The sequence below is a fragment of the Sorex fumeus genome, unplaced genomic scaffold (genome assembly GCF_029834395.1).
Source record: "Sorex fumeus unplaced genomic scaffold, SorFum_2.1 ptg000039l, whole genome shotgun sequence".
NCBI lineage: Eukaryota > Metazoa > Chordata > Mammalia > Eulipotyphla > Soricidae > Sorex > Sorex fumeus.
In genome coordinates this window covers 13,306,377-13,320,005 of record NW_026606096.1, presented here as the reverse complement: position 1 = coordinate 13,320,005, position 13,629 = coordinate 13,306,377, and the positions used below count along the sequence as shown (strand labels likewise).

Sequence of the window (13,629 nt, the reverse complement as noted above, 5' to 3'; positions counted from 1 at the left end):
CAAACAGCTCCCATAAAAAAGCTGGGGTAGCCATCCTTATATCAGACCACATCGATTTCAGAGTGAGGAAGGTCATAAGAGACAGTGAAGGCCATTTCTTATTGATCAGAGGATCTGTACAACAGGAAGAACTTACAATAATAAATGTATATGCACCTAATGAGAGACCAGCAAAGTACTTAAAACAACTACTCATAGATTTGGAAAAAGACATCAATAGCAACACAATACTAGTGGGAGACTTCAACACTGCTTTGTCACCTCTTGATAGATCAACCAGACTCAAGCTTAGCAAGGACATACTTCATTTGAGGGAAACAATGGAAGAAAGGGACTTAGTAGATATATACAGGACACTTCATCCACAAAAAGCTGAATACACATTCTTCTCAAGCGTACATGGAACATTCTCCAAGATAGACCACATGCTGAGCCAAAAAACATGCTTCCATAAAATTAAGAAGGTAGAGATTGTATCAACAATCTTCTCAGACCATAATGCGAGCACACATAAATAACCTAAACTCACAACTTAAGAGCTTGGAGAAGGACCAACAAAAGGAGCACAACCCGAACAGGAGAAAGGAAATAATAAAACTCAGAGCAGAGATTAATGAGATGGAAACCCAAAAAACAATCCGAAAGATCAATGAAACCAAAAGCTGGTTCTTCGAGAAAATTAACAAGATCGATAAGCCTCTAGCAAAACTCACAAAGAAAGGGAGAGAGAAAACCCTAATAAACCGAATCAGAAATGAAAAGGGGGTCATTACAACAGAAACCACAGAAATTCAGAGGATCCTCAGGGAGTACTTTGAGAAGCTTTATGCCACGGAACATCAAAACCTCGAGGAAATGGATAAATTCCTAGACTCCTACAGACTCCCAAGGCTGAACCAAGAAGACCTGGAATACCTGAACAGACCTATCACCATCAAGGAAATTGAAATGGTAATAAAAAGTCTCCCCAAGCACAAAAGTCCTGGCCCGGATGGATTCACTAGTGAATTCTTCCAAATCTTTAAAGAGGACTTACTCCCGATGCTCTTTAAGCTTTTCCACGAAATTGAAATATCAAAAACACTTCCAAACAGTTTCTACGAAGCAAATATCACACTGATACCAAAAGCAGACAGAGATACCACAAAGAAAGAGAATTACAGGCCGATATCCCTGATGAACACAGATGCAAAGATCCTCAACAAACTACTAGCAAATAGAATCCAACTACTCATCAAAAAGATCATACACCATGACCAAGTAGGATTCATCCTAGGGATGCAAGGATGGATTAACATTCGGAAATCAATCAACATAATCCACCATATCAACAAAAGAAAAGATAAAAAGCATATGATCATATCAATAGATGCAGAGAAAGCATTTGATAAGGTCCAGCAACCCTTTATGATGAAAACCCTAGCCAAAATGGGTATAGAGGGGACCTTCCTCAACATAATTAAAGCCATCTACCACAAGCCTACAGCAAGCATCATCCTCAATGGGGAAAAACTGAGAGCCTTCCCTCTAAGATCAGGGACGAGACAGGGATGCCCACTCTCTCCACTGCTGTTCAATATAGTACTGGAAGTACTTGCAATAGCGATTAGGCAGGAAAAAGATATTAAGGGCATTCAGGTAGGAAAGGAAAATATATTCTTGATTACTTATTGTTTGTTTTGCTTTCAGGGGAGTTCACACCAGTGATGCTCTGGGCTTACTCCTGTCTCTGCCCTCAGGAATCACCCCTACCCAGGTTCAGACGACCATTTGGGGTGTCAGGAATCTAACCCAGATCAGTCTCAGGTAACGCAAGTACCCACTCGGCTCTTTGATTTTTGTTTTGTTGGTTGGTTTTGTTGGTTTGGAGCCCCACCCAGTGGTGCTTAGGGCTTACTTCTGGTTCTGCACTCAGGGATTGCTCCTGGCAATGCTGGAGGACCATGTGGGGTACCAGAGATTAAACCCAGGTCAACCCAGGTACAAGGAAGGGCCCTACCCACTATAGCACTGTAGCACTGTCCTCCCATTGTTCAGCGATTTGCTCTACAGGCACCGATAACATCTCCATGTTGTTACTGTGCTTGGCATATCGAATATGTCAAGGGTAGCTTGCCAGGTTCAGCCGAGCGGGCAAGATACTCTCGGTAGCTTGCCAGCCTCTCCGAGAGGGGCAGAGGAATCAAACTCGGGTCGGCCACGTGCAAGGCAAACACCTTACCGCTGTGCTATTGCTCCAGCCCACTGTACTATCTGATTTTTGTTAGTTTGTTCTGGGGTCATTCCCAATGGTACTTCGGACTCTGCACTCAGGATTTCTCCTTGGGGTGGGGGGTGGAGGGGGGGGGCATATGTTAGTGAGCCATATGGAGTGCCAGGATCAAACCTAACTCAGCTCATGAAAGACAAGCACCCTATCTGCTACACTATCTGTCCAGCCTATTATCTGATTTTTTAAAAGAACAAAAAATATCTCTCAGCAAACAAGCAACTTCCTCAACCTTATGTAGAGTGGCTATAGAACTACTAACATTATACTGACAGATGAAAAACTGCATCTTTCCCTGACAAGATCAAGAACTTGGTTAGGATGCTTCTCTCTGCTTTCACTCCACATTGTACCAATGACTTGAGTCTAGGTGACAGGAAAAGAAATAAAGGTGTGCAGATTGGAAGAAAGCGCTAACTTGTTTTTATTTAGAGATGGTCTGATTAGCTAAATAAAAATACAATGCTTGGGCGGGGCCGAGGAAATGACTCCAGGCCAGATGCCAGTCTGGCTGCTGCTAGATCTCTGCTGCTTCAAGACCCCCTAAGCATCTCTGATCTTGGCCCTGGTGGCCCCCACCCAGCAGCTGAGGCTGAGAAGTGCTGCATCTCCCTACCAGTGAGACTGAGTAGTGGTTCCTTCCAAAAAGAACAGGCAAAAGTGGGAGGCATTTCAAAGAGAATCCTGCTCAGGACCTCAGCCCAGTAATGTCTAAGGAGACCTAAATGACTAAACTAACATAAATATCCTGAGTTGAATCCTAGGTCAGAAAGAGGGTACTGGGGAAAAAAACAAGATTGAGGATGTAGGAGAAGTATATGGGATTTTAGTTGCCAGTCTCTCTTGGCTCATTTAATGAGTCAATATGACAAAACACTTAAATTTTGTATTGCAAAACATTGCAAATATTTTCTAAATTATTATGTGGATACTGCTAAGTATTTGCATACATAAGGTGTTGGTGTTAAGAGAGACTGGGTGTGATGTACGTGGCAAACCTACCACATACCTAGTTTCACAACTTTTCTGTACCTCTAAAAAAGTTTATATTATAAAGTGATAAATATATATATATATATATATATTTATATAGGAGCAAGGATGTAGCTCTATCAAAAAGTTCATGCTTTTTATGCAAGAGGAGTGGGCATGAATTCCAGCACCACAAAAAAGTAATAAAACGCCTGGGCTGAAGAGATAGTGCCGAGACTGAGATATTTTCACTGCATGTGATCAACCCAGGTTTCATCGCTAGCACCTAATAAGGTCCCCAGATCCCCACCGAAGTGATCCCTGAGCACAGAGCCAGGAATAAAGTGCTCCCCGAGCACTGCCAGGTGTGGCCCAAAATACAAAAATAAAACAGAAAGCTACTTTCTTGGAAAAATTTTATAAAGACAAGAAAATACCACGTTTACGGAACAGAAAATGTGGGTGGTCTCTTTGTTCATCCAAAGTTCCCAGGTAGGTTCTTTTTTTTTTTCCTCCTGCAATATTTTTGTGGGTTGTTTTATTTTTTTTTAATTTTTATTAGTAATCACCATGAGATACAGTTGTAGACTTACAACTTTTTGTGCTTGGGTTTCAATTATACAATGATCAAATACCCATCCCTCCACCAGTGCCCATTTTCCACCACCACGGGTCCCAGTATCCCTCCCACCCCCCATTCCCCCACCCCCCCCCCCCAGCCCAGGTAGGTTCTGAAATAAAGATGAATAATAAAGGTGCTCAGATTCAGGGTTAGAAATGAGGGAATGGGGTGTGGGGGGAAGGAAAACAGAAGAGAGACTCCTCAGGCAAGAAGAAATGTAGTACAGGACTTTCAAGTGTGGCTCAGTTTGTGGTGTTTTCATAGGAAAACTGGATTTTTGCATTTCTTTTTTGTTTTCCTTTCTTTATTGTTTTGTTGTTGTTGAATCACCCTGAGATACACAGTTGCAAACGCTGATCAGGCTTCATTCAGACAATGTTCCATCACCCATCCCTCCACCAGTGTACATTTCCCAAGTTTTCCTGTTTCTTATCAAACAAAATCCCAGCAGTTTCCTGTTTCACACAGAGGTCTTGCTAATTTAGGGCTCATTTGTGGTGTTAAGATAAATTAACATCTTTTATTCAGACTTAGGCTGGTGGGGACTGTCTCTTTAGTTCAGACAGTTTAGTTTATATATTTTACCATATGCCCAGGTATTGTTTCTTTTCTTGTCTTTCCAAGGTCTGGGTCAGAATTTATGGTCTTGGAAAATTATAAACTTCTCACTCTCAAAAGGAGTCCAGGAATTTGTGGGGATATTTAAAATGTAGAGTGAGGACAGCTAAAATGAAGATCTGGCAAGGGGAATCTGAGGTTTCCTCTTTCATTATTAAGATGTTGTTATTAAGACATCATTAAAATGACTATCAAAAGCTATCTCAATTCTAATAAGATTTGATCTACAAAAATTGTGAGACTGATTCTAAAATTCACTCTAACAGTCACGGGACCTAGGGTAATCAAAACAACTTTGAAAAGTAAGTGCAGAGATTGAGGAATCACCCTAAGTGATTTCAAAAGTTATTATCAAGACAATAGAATACTGTGTATTACTATACAAACATTTGGCTACATCTTGTAGCCAAATAAGTTACAAGAGACTATGAAGTGCACAAATCCTATCGTCCTGTTATATCTGGTTGTAGCAGACCACTGATGCTGTAACTTTTATAGGACAATAAGCTCCATGTCAGGAAGATTGTCTTACTTAATGGAGTGGAGGAATCTGAGACGGAGTCATCAACACTTTTATTGGCTCTTGTTAAATCTACAATACCCAGTTTGCATTCATACTAATCCTCATAACCAGTCTTTCATTGGTCTCCTTACAGAAAGAAATGTGCTCACACCCCTATACTGCTTTCTGGGTGCCGTTGAAGGAATGGGGTGTTCACTGACTAGGATTCTGTGTTCTCTTTTGATACTCCGTTTCAAGGGTTAGGAACTTGCATTTACAGCCCATACACTACTGCCATCTAGTGGGAACACTATGCAAGTAGCCAGAGCTCTGTTTTCATAGGCTTCATTCCAAATCCCTCCACAAACAGTTGGTCCACAACATAAATCAGATCTGGTAAGTATTGTAAACCATGGTGCCCACAATAATTTTTTTTTACTCAGGTTTGACATGTGGGAGGGAAAGGGCCTGTGGAGAGAAGGCAGAGTCTATATTAAAGTGGAATCAAGAACTTAGATGCAATCAGGAAAAGAGCAACTCTTTAAAATAAGAAGAGTTCTGAGGAAGGGGGAACAAAGAGAGTTTGGGGAGTTTGGAGATGAGGAACTGTAAATAGTGGAGAGCAAGAGTAATAATTACAAAGCTGTCATTCTTCGTGAAAAAGACGGCATTCGAAAGTGGGCCTATTTCAGTTTCACAAATAAATCACAGAGAGATGACAAAACCTTAATGACTTTAAAGTGAGATACAACAGTCCTGACTAACATTCTCCTAAGGAAACATTGTTTGATCATTCTCTTAGCAAATCATTGATAGAAAGAAATATCAAATGAATGATTGAGGGCCTGCTATAGGGGCAGGCTTAAGGGATGGTTGGAAAGATTGGAGACAATGGTGGAGGGAAGATGTAATGGTGGTGGGTTGGTGTTGAAATATTGAATGCCTCTGCCAAACCATCATGAACAAATCCGTAAACCACAGCAAAAAGGTAAAATGAATTAATTAAATGGCAAAAATATTATTTTTAATTAAGAAAAAAAGAAATAAGAAGACCTTCTTGGACAATGACCAGAAGGGACAGAGAAACAGGAAGTTGCTCTAAGACAGTTAAATAAAAGTTCATGGCTAGAGTGATAGTACCACAGACAAGGCATTTGCCTTTCATCAGGCCGACCTGGGTTTGATCCTGGGCATCCCATATGGTCCCCATGACCTCCAGGAGTAATCCCTGAGAGTAAAGCCGGGACTAAACCCTAAGCACTGCCAACAAAACAAAACCTAAAATTAGAAGATCACCTGAGGATTATTCATAAGCAATACAAAATAAATTATTTAGTCCTGGTTTGGGGGCAGGGTTTGGGGGTCTGTGTGGAAACTCAAAATATGGTGGTGGGTTGGTGTAGTGGTGGTGGGATTGGTGTTGGAATATTACATGTATCAAATTATTGTGAACAACTTTACAAAAGTAAAATTAAATTTAAAAAATAAATACATAAAATAAAAGTATTGTTAAGAAAAAAAACCCAGCTCCCGGAAGGGAACAGCGCAGAGTCTCCTGCCCCTACCCCTGGCTGTCCTCGCTGGGGCCCCTTGGAGGGGGGCGGGTTGAGTTTCCCTTCCCTTCCCTCCACAGCAGAGTCTGGCAAAGTCCCCGTGGCGTTCCCGATATGCCAAATACCAGTAACAATGATGGGTCTCATTCTCCTAACCCTGAAAGAGCCTTGAATATGGCACTTTCTAAAATCTCAGGGCTAGGACGAAGGAGACGTTACTGGTGCCTGCTCGAGGCAATCGACGAACAACAGGATGATGGTGATCGTGAAGAAAAAAGAAAGTTCAGCTGAGTACCCTCAGAAACAAACTGGGGGACCTGAGATAAAAATTCAAAGTGCCTATGGTTCATTTTTGGTTTTATTTTCAATTTTCAAAGATCACTAGTAAGGAATCCTTTCCTAAATTAACTTAGGATCAGTCCCTTTCTAATCCTAAAAAAAGTTGGATAATTTAAAAGCTAACTTTTCAATTGCCTACATCTTCCAGGTTGTTTATAGTTCAATCACAAAACTAATCACATTCCTTTGCCTTTAATTCTGTTTGGACATTCCCTCCAATTCCTCGAGTTTTGTGGGGGTGTTTTGTTGTTGGTAGTGATGGTGGTGTTTTGTTGAGGGGGCTACATCTGGCATTGCTCAGATTTTGCTCCTGACTCTGCACCCAGGGGTCAGTGGCGTTCCCCCCCAGATCCTCTGGGTGCAAGGCAAAATCTCTCGCTCCAGCCCAGTCCTGCAAGTTTTATAGAGATTATGCTCTCCACAAATTTAAGGCAGAAGGTGATTTGTGGAGATGTGGGCACAATATATGCCACTTCCCTTTGGAACAAGCAATGCCTGGGAACATAACCAAGAGCCGTGGGGTGCAGCTGGAATTCAGAGTCTGAAGTGGCTGACTCAAGTGCTTAAGAATCTTTACCTTTTGGGGATACTGGGAACATTAGTGGTGGAGGATGGGCACAGGTGGAAGGATGGGTACTCGATCATTGTATGACTGAAACGTAAGCACAAAGTTTGTAAATCTGTAACTGCATCTCATGGTGATTCATTAAAAAATTTAAATAAGAAAAAAGAAGAAGAATTTTCACCTTTTGGGCCGGAGTGAAACCGGGAGGGCGTTTACCTTGCACGCGGCCTTTACCTTGCACGCAGCCAACCCAGGTTGGATTTCCGGCATCCCATATAGTCCCCCAAGCACTGCCAGGAGTGATTCCTAAGTGCAGAGCCAGGAGTAACCTCCTGAGCATCACCACGTATGACCCCCCAAAAATCTTTACCTTTTGTTTTTTGGCTTGGGAACCACACCCAGTAGTGCTCAAGGCTTACTCCTGGCTCTATTCTGAGATCACTCTTGGTGGTGCTCAGGTGACCACATGGGGTCTAAGCCACATTGGCTCTGTGCAAGGCAAGCACCCTACTTGCTGTACTTTCGCTCCAGCCCCTATCATTTTTCTGAAGACAAAAGTGGTAAGATGAGCCTCTGCTGAAGAGACACTTGGATGTGGATCTTGGTCTAGCTTATAATTAATCTAATAATCTAACCAATAGCATTTTCCCATCTCTCTTCTACTAACATGTCAGTTTTCCTTTGGGGAGTTAGGTCCTCAATTGACGTGGCTAAATAAATGCTCTGTGTAAACCAAACTACCTCAGTGTTTCCATGGGCACACAGGAAAACTGTCCTGTCCAAGACACTCGCATGAGGTGGGTCGTGAGAAATGTTCTGGCCAATGAAACGCAAGCAGAAATGCTGCAAATGACCTGAAAACCATCTCTCCCACCCTCCAGTCTTCTATCAGTGCTGACATAAGAGAGGTGACTTATCATGATCTCAGACAAGGAAGCAAAACAGGGTCATGGAGTTACCACTTAGAAAAAAAAAAAACGCATTACAGAGACTCCTCACTCTGAGCAGCCCGGATCTGAGCAAATTCCATGCTGGAATTTGCATGAATGGAAAGTGAAGTGTTGCTGTATTAGCCAAGTCCCTGGTTCCCAAAAGTTTACGGCCTACTCTGGGAGATAAGATATAAACCGTTAAAGGAAAAACAACATTAAAATAACTACTTCTGTAGTATTCTGAGCATCTATCATGTAATAATTTATAGAATCCTGACTATAAACAAGCCAGGTAGGAAATATTTATTATCCCCAGTGTGGGAAAAAGAAACTGCGGCACTGCTTGCTTTAGTCACTTGCTCAAGAGCACATAGCTAGAGATCGGCAGATCTGGGAATTGAGCGGAGATTAGTCAGACGCCAGTCTACATTCTTAAATATTCTCTGCTGTATAATACTAGGCAGTTGATATTTTTTCAATGCCTATTTGTTCAATAAAAGCAATAGCAACAACAACAACAAAAAAACTGACAAACACTAGCAGGGTGTATGAAAACGTGTCTATTTTTCTTTCTTTTTGGGTCATACCCAGAGATGCACAGGGCTTACTCCTGGCTCTGCACTCAGGAATTACTCCTGGCGATGCTTGGGGGACCACATGGGATAGTGGGAATCAAACCAGGGTCAGCCGCACGCAAGGCAAACGCCCAACCCGCTGTGTTATCACTCCAGCCCCAACTAGCTGTGTTATCACTCCAGCCCCAACATGTCTATTCTTAAAACTAATTACACATGATGTAAAGTTGAGACACACCTGCAGAGAAATCGTGTGCACTGCACTATGTTATTCAACCTGAGAAGCCAAGGAAGAGAAAGCAAACTGGACAGTGAATGTCACCCATACTAGCCTGAGAACTTGGGCCACTTTCATTCTTAACCAGTTTAAGTTTCCTAACAATCACAGGAAGTATATTCTCTAATCGTCTCTCCATCACAGAGGAGAGGGTAGCACAGCGTGGCAAAGACTTGCTTCTGCAGCCAGTAAGAAGCTAGACCAAGATCCACATCCACACTGCCTGGTTTCCAAGCCCATACTCTCCCTGCTAATCTGTCACGCCTCGTGACTCAGCATAAAGAGCCCAGCATCTGTCACAGGGATTTCAAATGCTGCCATTTCTGGCCATACGACTCCTGTCTTATTTCTCTTAGCCTTAATTTCCTTATCCCCAAAGTGGTGCTTGTTATTGATATTATCATTTTAATTATCACTAGAGAATGAGACAAACAAAAAAAGTGAAGAAAGACATGATACATGCAAGCACACAGAGACAGAAAATCCAAAGATGTAGGTCAGCCACAAGAAATGACTCAATTCATCTGGTCAGCTAATTGTAGTCATGGCTGGACAAAAAAAAAGAGTTTGTTCATTATTGTTTCAGGAATCTTTCCATTGGTGAGCATTTTCCTGGCCTATTTAGGTAATCCTTGCCCATGATAACTCTAGGATCCTTCTTTTCCAACTTCAGTTTGCTAGCTTCATTCTCTTTCGTTTCTATATTTCATCTAGAAAATCCCATTGGATAATGCTTTTTATATTTTTGGCAAAGGACCTTTATATTCTTCAAAGAGGAGCTCCTAAAAGGCAGCTCATATAGAGAAGGGACCACCAAGTAAAGGATGCTTGAAGGACCCGCTCGGGATGGGAAATGTGTGTTGAAAGTAGACTATAGACCGAATATGATGACCACTTAATACCTGCATTGCAAACTACAACGCCCCAAAGGGGGGGGGGGGAGAGAGAGAGAGAGAGAGAGAGAGAGAGAGAGAGAGAGAGAGAGAGAGAAAGGGGATCCACCTGCCACAGAGGCCGTGGCAGCGGAAAGGGTGGGAGGGGGATTGGGGGTTGGCGGGGAGACCAGGGGGGTTGGTGGGAAGGATACTGGGAACATTGGTGGTGGAGAATGGGCACTTGGTGGAGGGATGGGTACTCGATCTTTGTATGACTGAAACATAAGCACAAAAGTTTGTAAGTCTAACTGTATCTCATGGTGATTCATTAAAAAATAAAACTTAATCAATTAATTAATTAATTTTTTTAAAAAAGGGAGCTCCTATATAAAATGGATGGTGAGGGGGGCTGGGAGGGGCACGGGGGGGGGCGAACTCAACCTTTCTTGCTGACTAGGATCACTCCATAGCATAATTCCAAGTTACCAAAAGATCCTCTTCATACTGAGGATGAAAATGGTATGAAATGAAGAAAGTGAAGGAGACAGCATGTTTGGAAAACAATAGACACCATTCTCAGCAGGGATGTCATAAAGAATTTCATGGAGCACTCATGAAATTCTTTCACTTGGTCACTTGACATCCCGCTATTCAAACTTTAAGACCTGAAAAATATACTGTTCTTGAAATGAGCACAGGAGACCCAGGAAGAAGAAGCCATTCATTATTATTATTATTATTATTATTATTAGTGAATCACCATGAGATACTGTTACATACTTATAAACGTTCATTTTTGCATTTCAGTCATACAATGATCGGTTACCCATCCCTCCACCAGTGCCCATTCTCCACCACCAATGATCCCAGTACCCCTCCCACCTTCCCACCCCCTCCCCCTCTCCACCCTGCCTCTGTGACAGGGCTTTCCCTTTTGTTCTCTCTCTCCTTTTGGGTATTGTGATTTGCAACCGAGGTATTGAGTGGCCATCATTTCTGTTTAGTGTGCTCATATGCTAGCTTACCTCAGCATTGGATCATACCTGACAGAAGTGCTGGATTTGTTGTCATTACTAATTGCATGATGGAACTGAAATGTTTTCCCACATATTCTGCTTTCTAAAGTAAGCAGCTGCTTTGGGTTGATTGAAGAAAATCAGTCCAAACAGTAAAGTAAATCAGGGTAAATGGCTATAAAAAAATGACAGAAAGGAAACTTAAGAAGTCACTCTCATCTCTTTTCTCTACGGCATCAAAGTCAATTTCTTTCTTATCAATCTCTTCCAAATGCAGTCAGCAAAACATATCGTTCTAATTCTTTTTTGGGGGGGTATTTTTAACTCCTCAGTGAATGTTTTTCTTTTCTAAATTCTAAGCCTAGTTCTTGCCAATTGCTTTCCTTTTCAATTTTTTTTAATTGAGGTGGGATGCCACACCCAGCTCTGTTCAGGGGTTACTCCTAGCTCTGGGCTAAGGGATCACTCCTAACAGGGCTCAGGGAAATATATAGGGTGCTAGAGATGGAACCTGAGTTGACCGTGTGCAAGTAGGGTGCCTTACCTGCTGTCTATCTCTCTGGTCCCACCAATTCCTTTCTAATGTATTCAAAAGCACATAGATGTCTAGTCCCACAACAAGATGACATTTCAATTAAATCCAATTTAAAAATTATGCAAAATAGAAGACATTGGTGAACCCAAAGAGCTCGATTTAAGAATGTGTAAAATACTTGAATACTTGAATATGATGTCACGAAGAATATAGAAATACATGAATAATAAATACATCAAAGTGTTCAAGGTTAGTGCGAGCCGAGAGCGAGCGGTCGTGGGCGCTGTCGTTGCGTGCGCCGCCTCGTGGGTTCCGAGCGACCTAGCGGACACCGAGCGGGCGAAGATGACCGAGTACATCCGAGTCACGGAGGAGGACGAGAACGACGAGCCCGTCGAGATCCCGTCGGAGGACGATGGCACCGTGCTGCTGTCCACGGTCACGGCGCAGTTCCCGGGCGCCTGCAGCCTGCGCTACCGGAACCCCGTGTCGCAGTGCATGCGCGGCGTGCGCGCGCCTGGTGGAGGGCATCCTGCACGCGCCCGACGTGGGCTGGGGCAACCGGGACTACGTGGTCAACTACCCCAAAGATGACAAAAGGAACATGGAGTAGTCTGATGCTTCGTCGGAGGTGAAGGTGAAAAGGGCCGTGCAGAAGACGTCTGACCCCATCGTGCTCGGCCTGCCCTGGAAGACCACCGAGCAGGACCTCAAGGAGTATTTCAGCACCTTCGGGGAGGTCCTCATGGTCCAGGTAAAAAAAAAGATATCAAGACTGGTCACCAAAAGAGGGTTTGGCTTTGTGCGGTTCACGGAGTATGAGACCCAAGTGAAGGTGATGTCCCAGCGACACATGATTGATGGACGGTGGTGTGACTGCAAACTTCCAAATTCTAAGCAAAGCCCGGATGAGCCTCTGAGGAGCAGGAAGGTGTCTGTGGGCCGCTGCACCCAGGACCTGACTGCCGACGAGCTGCGGCAGGTCTTCTGCCAGTACGGGGAGGTGGTCGATGTGTTCATCCCCAAGCCCTTGGGGGGGGGGGGGGCGTTTGCCTTCGTCACATTTGCAGATGATCAGGTGGCCCAGTCCCTGTGTGGCGAGGACCTGATCATCAAAGGCATCCTCTGCGTGCATATCTGCAATGTGGAGCCCAAGCACAATAGCAATAGGCAGTTAGAGAGAAGTAGAAGATTTGGTGGTAATCCGGGTGGCTTTGGGAACCAGGGCGGGTTCGGGAACAGCCGGGGCGGCGGGGCGGGGCTGGGCCACAAGCAGAGCAGCAACATGGGGGGCGGGATGAACTTCGGCGCCTTCAGCATCCACCCGACCATGAGGGCCACGGCCCAGGCCGCCTTGCAGAGCAGCTGGGGCATGATGGGGATGCTGGCCAGTCAGCAGAACCAGTCGGGCCCGTCAGGGAACAACTTGAGCCAGGGCAACATGCAGAGTGAGCCCAACCAGGCCTTCGGCTCCGGGAACAACCCGTACAGCGGCTCCAACTCAGGCGCCGCCATCGGGTGGGGGTCGGCCTCCAATGCGGGCTCCGGTAGCGGCTTCAATGCATGGACTTCAGCTCCAGCATGGACTCGAAGTCGTCGGGCTGGGGCATGTAGGCTGGGCTGGTCAGTTAGACGCTAGAGACTGGTGGGAATTCAAATTTTTCTAAACTCATCGTAAATATATTGTAAGATACATACGCACTAAGAATTTTCAAAATTGTTTTTTTTTCGGTGTGGAGTATATTCAGGAGTATTTTTGACATCTTTCATTTAGAAAAAGAAGAAAAGCTAAAGGAATTTTCTAAGTTTTGTTACATAACGGGTTGAACTCTTGAGTGTTTGAAAGTGAACTGCTGTTAGCCTGACAGGTAAACCAACACCACAATTGCTATCAAGAGGCTTCTCCTGTAATTATTTTATCCCTGGACTTGTCACCTGAATTATTTGCATGTTCAAAGTGGAACCCATTGGTTAGAGCT

At 43.7% G+C, this 13,629-nt stretch overlaps 1 pseudogene; it reads left to right on the top strand.

Annotated features, from left to right (window-relative positions):
* Positions 1–11,995: 11,995 nt before the first annotated feature.
* Positions 11,996–13,264, top strand: LOC130028371 (TAR DNA-binding protein 43-like; annotated as a pseudogene).
* Positions 13,265–13,629: the final 365 nt, after the last annotated feature.